The following is a 9599-nucleotide window of genomic DNA, read 5'->3' as shown; positions in this document are numbered from 1 at the left end:
ATATATTACATCAAATCAATTGATACAGCTAAGAATACACAGCTAGCTAGAAAATCCAAGCATTAACTTAATCCAAGATGCAAAAATATATACATTATAACACAAGAAACACTAAAAAGCAAGACGATATAAATCCACCTAAAAGTATTAATGCATCAGAAATGTCCTCCAGTGAGAAAGAGTTAGAGGAAATGCCTGAGAAAGAGTTCAAAAGAATAATTATAAATATGTTCAAAGAGGTCAAAGAACACATGAAAACAATCAAAGAAGAAATCAAAGAGGAAATCAAAGGAATCAAAGAAGAGGCAGGACACCAATTTAATGAAATAAAGAAGGCAATACAAGACATAAATAGGGAAATAGAAATAATAAAGAAAAACCAGTCAGAATTACTAGCAATGAAGAACACAGTTAATGAAATAAAAAACTCTGTAGAAAATCTCACCAGTAGGATGGATGAGGGAGAGGACAGAATATCTAAGCTAGAAGATCAGGTGGCAGACCTAATGCAGTCCAACAAAGAGAAAGACAAACTTATAGAAAAGTATGAGTGGGAATTTCAAGATATTCGGGACACTATGAAAAGATCCAATATAAGAATTCAGGGCATAGTAGAAGGAGAAGAACTCCACTCAGAGGCATAGTAGGCATCTTCAACAAAATCATAGAGGAAAATTTTCCCCAAATTGGGAAAGAGGTGCCAATACAGATACAGGAAGCCTTTAGAACCCCAGCCAGACAAAACCCAGAAAGAAACTCTCCTCACCACATTATACTCAAACTTCCAAACACACAAACCAAAGAAAAAATATTGAAAGCAGTTAGAGAGAAAAATCAAGTTACCTACAAAAGCAAGCCCATCAGGATTACAGCAGATTATTCAACACAAACTTTTAAAGCCAGAAGGGCTTGGAGTGATATATTCCAAGTTCTGAAAGATAACAACTGTCAACCAAGGTTACTTTATCCTGCAAAGTTATCCATCCAAATAGATGGAGAAATAAAGACATTCCATGACAAAAGCAGGTTAAAGGAGTATCTGAAGACAAAACCAGCTCTACAGAAAATACTTGATAGAATCCTCCATGCTGAACAAAAGGAAAAGCACACATATAAGGAACCTAGAAAAAACCAGCTATACTCAAATACCAGTTAACAGAAGAGAGCACAGGTAGAACAAGTAACACACACACACACACACAAATGGCAAACATAAATACACACCTTTCAATAATATCTCTTAATATCAACGGTCTCAATGCCCCAATGAAAAGACATAGATTTGCAGACTGGGTTAAAAAGCAGGATCCTACAATTTGTTGTCTCCAAGAAACTCACCTTTCTACAAAGGATAGACATTATCTTAGGGTGAAAGGTTGGAAGACGGTGTTTCAAGCAAATGGGCCTAGAAAACAAGCAGGGGTTGCTATCCTAATATCAGACAGGGTAGACTTTAGTCCGACGTTAGTCAAGAAAGATAAGGAAGGTCACTTTATATTGATTAAGGGCACACTCCAACAGGAGGACATTACAATCCTAAACATATATGCACCTAACATGGGGGCTCCCAAATTCGTCAAACAAACACTATTAGAACTAAGGTCACAGATAACACCAAACACAGTGGTGGTGGGTGACTTTAACACCCCACTCTCATCAATTGATAGGTCATCCAGGGAAAGAATAAACAGAGAGGCATCTGGACTAAATGAGGTCATAGAAGGAATGGACCTAACAGATATATACAGGACATTTCACCCAAAGGCTGCAGAATATACATTCTTTTCAGCAGCACATGGAACATTCTCTAAAATAGACCATATATTAGGACACAAAGCAAATCTTAACAAATTCAGGAAAATTGAAATAATTCCTTGCATTCTATCTGACCACAATGGAATTAAACTACAAATCAGTAGCAAGAAAGGCTATAGAGCATACACAAAATCATGGAAACTAAACAATACACTACTAAATGATGAGTGGGTCAATGAAGAAATCAAAAAGGAAATCAAAAAATTTATAGAGTCAAATGATAATGAGAACACAACATACCAAAATCTCTGGGACACAATGAAGGCAGTTCTAAGAGGTAAATTTATAGCCTTAAGTGCCTATATTAAGAAATTAGAAAGGTCGCAAGTAAACGACCTAATGCTTCGCCTTAAAGCCTTGGAAAAAGAAGAACAAGGCAAACCAAAAAGTAGTAGATGGGAAGAAATAATAAAGATTAGGGCAGAAATTAATGAAATAGAAACAAAAAGAACAATCCAAAGAATTAATGAAACAAAGAGTTGGTTCTTTGAAAGGATAAACAAGATTGATAAACCCTTAGCAAATCTGACCAAAAGAAAGAGAGAAGAGACACAAATTAATAAAATCAGAGATGAACAAGGTAACATCACAACAGATTCCAGAGAAATTCAAAAAATTATAGGGACATACTATAAAAGCATATACTCCACAAAGTATGAAAATCTGAAAGAAATGGATGATTTCCTTGATCTATATGACCTACCTAAATTAAATCAAAATGAGATTAATCACTTAAATAGACCTATAACAAACATGGAGATCCGAGCAGTTATCAATAATCTCCCAACTGAAAAAAGCCCAGGCCCGGATGGATTCACTGCTGAATTTTACCAGACTTTTAAGGAAGAGCTAACACCATTGCTTCTCAAGCTTTTCCAGGAAATAGAAAAAGAAGGAATTCTACCAAACTCCTTCTATGAGGCCAGCATCACCCTGATACCAAAACCAGGCAAAGATAGAACAAAAAAAGAAACTTACAGACCAATCTCCCTCATGAACATAGATGCAAAAATTCTCAACAAAATATTGGCAAACAGAATACAAGAGTATATCAAAAAGATCATTCACCCGGACCAAGTAGGCTTTATCCCAGAGATGCAGGGATGGTTCAACATACGCAAATCTATAAATGTAATACATTACATAAATGGGTTGAAGGACAAAAATCACATGATCATCTCATTAGATGCAGAGAAAGCATTTGACAAAATCCAACATCCCTTCATGATAAAAGTCCTACAGAGACTGGGAATAGAAGGAACATATCTCAATATAATAAAGGCTATTTATGACAAGCCAACAGCCAACATATTACTAAATGGGGAAAAACTGGAAGCTTTTCCACTAAAATCAGGAACAAGACAAGGGTGTCCACTGTCTCCACTTCTATTTAATATAGTTTTGGAAGTCTTAGCCATAGCAATAAGGCAAGAGACACACATAAAAGGGATACAAATTGGAAAGGAAGAAATCAAGTTATCATTATTTGCAGATGACATGATTCTATACATAAAGGACCCTAAAGACTCTACTAGCAAGCTGTTAGAGCTGATCAAAACCTACAGCAATGTAGCAGGATACAAAATAAATACACAGAAATCAGTAGCCTTCGTATATGCTAACAACAAACACACAGAGGATGAAATCAGAGAATCACTCCCATTCACAATTGCATCAAAAAAAATAAAATACCTTGGAATAAACCTAACCAAGGAAGTAAAGAATCTATACAATGAGAACTTTAAAACACTCAAGCGAGAAATTGCAGAAGACACTAGAAAGTGGAGAAACATCCCTTGTTCCTGGCTTGGAAGAATCAATATCGTGAAAATGGCAATCTTACCAAAAGCAATCTACACATTTAATGCAATCCCTATCAAAATTCCAAAGGCTTTCTTCATGGAAATAGAAAAAACAATCCAAAAATTCATTTGGAATCACAAAAAACCTCGAATATCTAAAATAATACTGAGCAACAAAAAAGAGGCTGGTGGTATCACCATACCTGATTTTAACCTATACTACAGAGCCATAGTAACAAAAACAGCATGGTACTGGCACAAAAACAGACATGTAGATCAGTGGAACAGAATAGAGGACCCAGATGTAAGCCCAAGTAGCTATAGCCACCTGATATTCGATAAAAATGCCAAAAATACTCATTGGAGAAGAGACAGCCTCTTCAGCAAATGGTGTTTTGAAAACTGGATAAATATCTGCAGAAGGATGAAAATAGATTCTTCTCTCTCGCCATGCACAAGAATTAAGTCCAAATGGATTAAAGACCTTAACATCAGACCGGAAACTTTGAAACTGCTAGAGGAAAAAGTAGGGGAAACCCTTCAACATATTGGTCTTGGCAAAGACTTTCTGAATACAACCCCAATTGCTCAGGCAATAAAACCACAGATTAACCACTGGGACCTAATGAAATTACAAAGATTTTGCACCGCAAAGGACACAGTGAAAAAAGCAAAGAGGCAACCTACAGAATGGGAAAAAATCTTCGCCAGCTATATATCTGATAGAGGATTAATATCTAGGATATACAAAGAACTCAAAAAGTTAACTAATAAGGAATCAAACAAGCCAATCAAAAAATGGGCTAAGGAGCTAAATAGAGAGTTCTCAAAGGAAGAAATACGAATGGCATATAAGCACCTAAAAAAATGTTCTACGTCACTAGTCATCAGGGAAATGCAGATTAAAACTACATTGAGATTCCATCTCACTCCTGTCAGATTGGCCACCATCATGAAAACAAATGATCATAAATGTTGGCGGGGATGTGGAAAAAAAGGAACCCTTCTGCACTGCTGGTGGGAATGCAATCTGGTCCAGCATTGTGGAAAACAGTGTGGAGGTTCCTAAAGCAGCTAGAGATTGATCTACCATATGACCCAGCTATAGCACTCCTAGGCATATATCCAAAGGACTCATCTCACTTCCTTAGAAGTACATGCTCAACCATGTTTATTGCTGCTCAATTTATAATAGCTGGGAAATGGAACCAGCCTAGATGTCCCTCAACAGATGAGTGGATAATGAAGATGTGGTACATTTATACAATGGAGTTCTACTCAGCGGTAAAGAAAAATGAAGTTATGAAATTTGCAGAAAAATGGATGGACCTGGAAAGTATTATACTAAGTCAAAAAAATGGATGGACCTGGAAAGTATTATACTAAGTCAGGTAACCCAGGCCCAGAAAGCCAAGCGCCACATGTTCTCTCTCATATGGGGATCCTAGCTACAGATGACTGGGCTTCTGCGTGAGAATGAAAATACTTAGTAGCAGAGGCCAGTAAGTTGAAAAGGAGACATAAAGGGTGGAGAAAGGAAGGGAGTAGGATACTTAATAGGTTGATATTGTATATATGTAATTACAATGTTTGTAATGGGGAGGTAATATGATTGAGAATGGAATTTCAAACGGGAAAGTGTGGGGGTGGGGAGGGAGGGAATTACCATGGGATATATTTTATAATCATGGAAAATGTTAATAAAAATTAAAAAAAAAAAAAAAAAAAGAAAGTAGAAGTCAAACTATCTGGGGACAAAGAGGAGGAGTGGGAAGGAGAGAGGAGGAAGTTACTGGAAAATATGTACAACATACAATTTACACTTGCAAGAAAAGTTTAAAAAATAAATGATTTTAAATATTTTTATTTATTATTTATTTGGAAGCAGAGAGAGAGAGAGAGAGAGAGAGAGAGAGGACACACGAGGACGTCTAGCCACTGCAACCAAACTCCAGACGTATGTGCTTCTCTGTGCGTCCAGCTTTATATGGGTAGTAGGGAGTCAGACCCAGGCCATCAGGCCCCGTAAGCAAGCACCTTTAACCACTGAGCCATCTCTTCAGCCCCTAAATTAATTTTTGCAAAGTGCCTTTTGGGACTTTGCTCTATGATCGCACCCTCTCTTGGATCCTCGTACCAGATCAGACTTAGCTCCTTGGCCATCTAAGACCTCATCTCTTTCTGTGATTAGCCATTTTCTCCCAAAGATATTTGTTGTTTTTATCATCCCTTTTCCTACTCCATCCTTGCCCGTGCCTTTGTCTTCCGTCTTTTCCACCCACCTGTCCAGGCTCTTTCAAAAGCCATCAGTGCCAGCCTTCCACACATGAACTGCCTCTCCCTAGCTCTCTGGGCTTGCCTAGGTCTGGTACAAAGGCCCTGTGGTGAGACCTTTGCCTAGGGTTTCCAAGTTGTTTCCTGGCTGGGGTGGGGGGAAGAAAGTTCCTTGAAGGCAGGGACTTGTCTTAGGTGACATTTCACCATCCAATGTGGAAAGCAAAGTACTTCACTCAGAGAAAGTGCGTGGTGAATGTTTAGGAGTGAAATCCAATTAGGGTGTCTCCAAGTGGGAAAGTGTCTTCTGGGGTCAATAGGAGAAGCTCCCCCTTTGTGGCAGGGGCAGCAAGCAGAATGGGGAGCTTGAATGGGAGACGGGGTGGTGAGCGAGCAGGAAGGGGAACAGGCGGAGGGTGCCAGCTCCTACCAGACGATGATGAATGACAACAGCGCTGGGAACAAAACCAAACATCCTTCATGCTGTCACAGCACGGAAACCCGCACCCGCCAGCGAGGGCACCAGACAGGGCCTTGACTTTGAGGGACTTAGAGGGTCCCTGTCCCCTTCTGCACAGAATCAACAGCACAATTCATCTTCCTTGGGGTGCCTCTGAGACCGTGGGGAGATGGCTACCCTGGGGTTGCAGAGAGAGAGAGAGAGAGCCAGAGAGAGAGAGAGAGAGAGAGAGAGAGAAGTCAGTCTGGGCCATCTGTGCTTCCCAGTGCCCCTTGCCCCGGGGCAGCAGTGGTCTCTACAAGATCCTTCAGCGCCTGGGGTCTGCCAGATGGGCTTGGCATCCGTTTGTGCTGTGGGGTTTTTGTCCCTCCCCTTTTCAAGCAAGCCCCTTTAACCACTGAGCCATCGTCCCAGCCCTGGTCCCCTTTCAGCCAGTACTGGCACCATAAGATGCTCAGAGAAGCAGCAAACTGAAGGATGCCTGCCCGGCAATGAGAACGCCCGGGACCCGAGCTAGAGCCTTCGCTTGTGTCAGAAACAGCTAGAAGGCTGGAGAGATGGCTCAGTGGTCAAGGCACTTGCCTGCAAAGCCTGAGGACCCATGTTTAACTCCCCAGATCTCACATAAGCCAGACGCACAAGGTAACGTATGAGCACGAGGGGGCGCACATGTCTGCAGTTCGATTGCAGCGGCTGGAGGCCCTGGTGTGCCAATTTTCTCTCTTTCTCTCTCTCATAAAAAAAGCAGCTAGAGTACAAAGAAGCCCCCTGCTCTGAGGGGCAGAGAACCTGCCCGGGCTTGGGTTTCGCTTTGTCACTGAATAGGCAAGGGTCCACCGGAGTTTGTTAATCCCTAGTTTGCTGGGTTGAGTAAGTGAACTCTGAACTACCTTCCAATTAGAATCTCATTTTACCCTTCTTTTAAATTTTTGGTTTTTTTGAGGTAGGGTCTCACTCTAGCCCAGGCTGACCTGGAATTCACTTTGTAGTCTGAGGGTGGCCTTGAACTCATGGCAATCCTCCTACCTCTGCATCCTGAGTGCTGGGATTAAAGGCGTGCGCCACCACACCTGGCTCATTTTATTATTTTAGTACTCCTTGAGCGACTTGGTAATGAGGGCCATGTGTTATTTATATTATACTACATTATATATAGTATATTATATTACATTATTTATTTATGGCTGGTCTCAAACTATGTAGCCAAGAGTGACTTTGAACTTCTGACCCTACTGTTTTCACCTCCCGAGTGCTGCTGGGATGACAGCCACGTATTGCCACATGTAGTTTGCGAAGTGCTGGGAATTGAACCTATGGCCTCCTGCGTGTTGCACTCCACCAAGTTACATTCTCAGATCTAAAATAGAACCTTTTGGGCTGGAGAGATGGCTTAGCAGTTAAGCGCTTGCCTGTGAAGCCTAAGGACCCCGGTTCGAGGCTCAGTTCCCCAGGTCCCACGTTAGCCAGATGCACAAGGGGGCGCACGTGTCTGGAGTTCGTTTGCAGAGGCTGGAAGCCCTGGTGCGCCCATTCTCTCTCTCCCTCTATCTGTCTTTCTCTCTGTGTCTGTCGCTCTCAAATAAATAAACAAAAAATTAAAAAAATTAAAAAATAAATAAATAAAATAAAATAAAATAGAACCTTTCAAGGGTTGGAATTGGGGATTGAACCCATAGCTTTACACGTGATAGGTAAGCACTCTACCATTGAGCTATCTTCCCTAGCCCGCCTTTGAAGAGTTCTAAGAGCTCTGAGAACCTTTGACAGCCTGCCCTGTTTATGATTCCTGTCTCTCCACCCTGGCATGTGTGACACCTGTCAATTGAGGGAGGCTTCCCATCCTAGCTGCCACAGCCAGATGAGTTGGGCAGTTCCCAGACCCTACCTAGCAGCTTCCCTTGACCTATTTGCCCAACACCATGAACACATTGGTAAGGAAGCAGCAGTGGGTCCCTCGGTGGGCTCTCAGAGTGAGACAGGCCTAGGGACCTGGCGCTGTTGCCTGTCTGAGGTCACAGGCAGCCAGGAACACAATAGTTTGGGTAAGAGAAGAGGTTGAGCTCCAATTTTGCTGGAAGGATGATGAAGGGAAGTCTCCTGGCTTTGTTGGGAGCAAGCTTGAAGGGGACACCTTTGGATTTTATCTATGCTGTGGTGGTCTGAACGCAAAATGCCCCCCATAGTCTCAGGAGTTCGAACACTCCTTTGATCCCGCTCCTACGTGCCAAAGTTGTCTGCACAGTGCCCAGACAACCCTACCCGACCCCTGCATGAGGAGTTGAGGGTGCATGACCCCTGTCCCAGGGCTCCCGATGAGGGCTGGGATCCTGTGTTCCCCTAGAGAGCGTTTGTGCACTGCAAAAACCCACGTGTTCCAAGCTGCGCGTGGTGGCACATGCCTATAACCCCAGCAGTTAGAAGGTGGCACCAAGAAATCAGGGCCAGCTTTGGCTACATAACAAGTTCAAGATCCTGTTTCAAAACACACATACATAGACACGCATGCATGCACACACACAACTCACCAAGATGATATGTTCCAGGCTCTGTCTTATATGCATTACTCTTCATTAAGCCTAATTAGAGTATCACTGAATGATCATATTGTTCTAATGCACCATGAAATTATTAAGAATAATGGTGATTTCCACTTTTCTTCCCCTCCCTCGGCATCTCCCTTTTCACTCATCCCACTTAGAAGCTCCACACTTGCTTCCTCAGGGGTTTCTTGACTTTATTCCTTCCACTGGTCACTGGGAAGACCCTGTCTGGGTAATGACCATGATGGTCACAGGCCTCTGTCAGTTTCTCTCATTTGAATTTCAGAGGCAATCAGGTGATGCCGCTGAGGCTTGGGTCGGGCACTGAGGTGGAGGGAAACCTGTATGTGGTATCCACACTGCTGAGTGCTTTCTTGGGCATTGTAGCCTTCATTCTCACAGCAGCCCATCAGAGCAAACGACGTATCTAGTGGAAGTTGTATGGGGCATGCAAGTTAGGTGAGCAACTTTTCTCTTTCTCTTTCTTCTCTCTCTCTTTTCAAAAATATTTTATTTTTATTTATTTATTAATTTGACAGGGAGAAAGAGAAAGAGAATGGCCCTGCTAGGGCCTCTATCCAGTGCAAATGAACTTCAGACACATGTGCCACATTGTGCAGCTGGCTAATGTGAGTTCTGGGAATTGAACCTGGGTCCTTTGGCTTTGCAGGCAAATACCTTAACCACTAAGCCATCCCTTCAGCCCCC

Source organism: Jaculus jaculus, chromosome 7 (assembly GCF_020740685.1).
Source record: "Jaculus jaculus isolate mJacJac1 chromosome 7, mJacJac1.mat.Y.cur, whole genome shotgun sequence".
Lineage (NCBI taxonomy): Eukaryota > Metazoa > Chordata > Mammalia > Rodentia > Dipodidae > Jaculus > Jaculus jaculus.
This window is presented reverse-complemented; position numbering follows the sequence as displayed.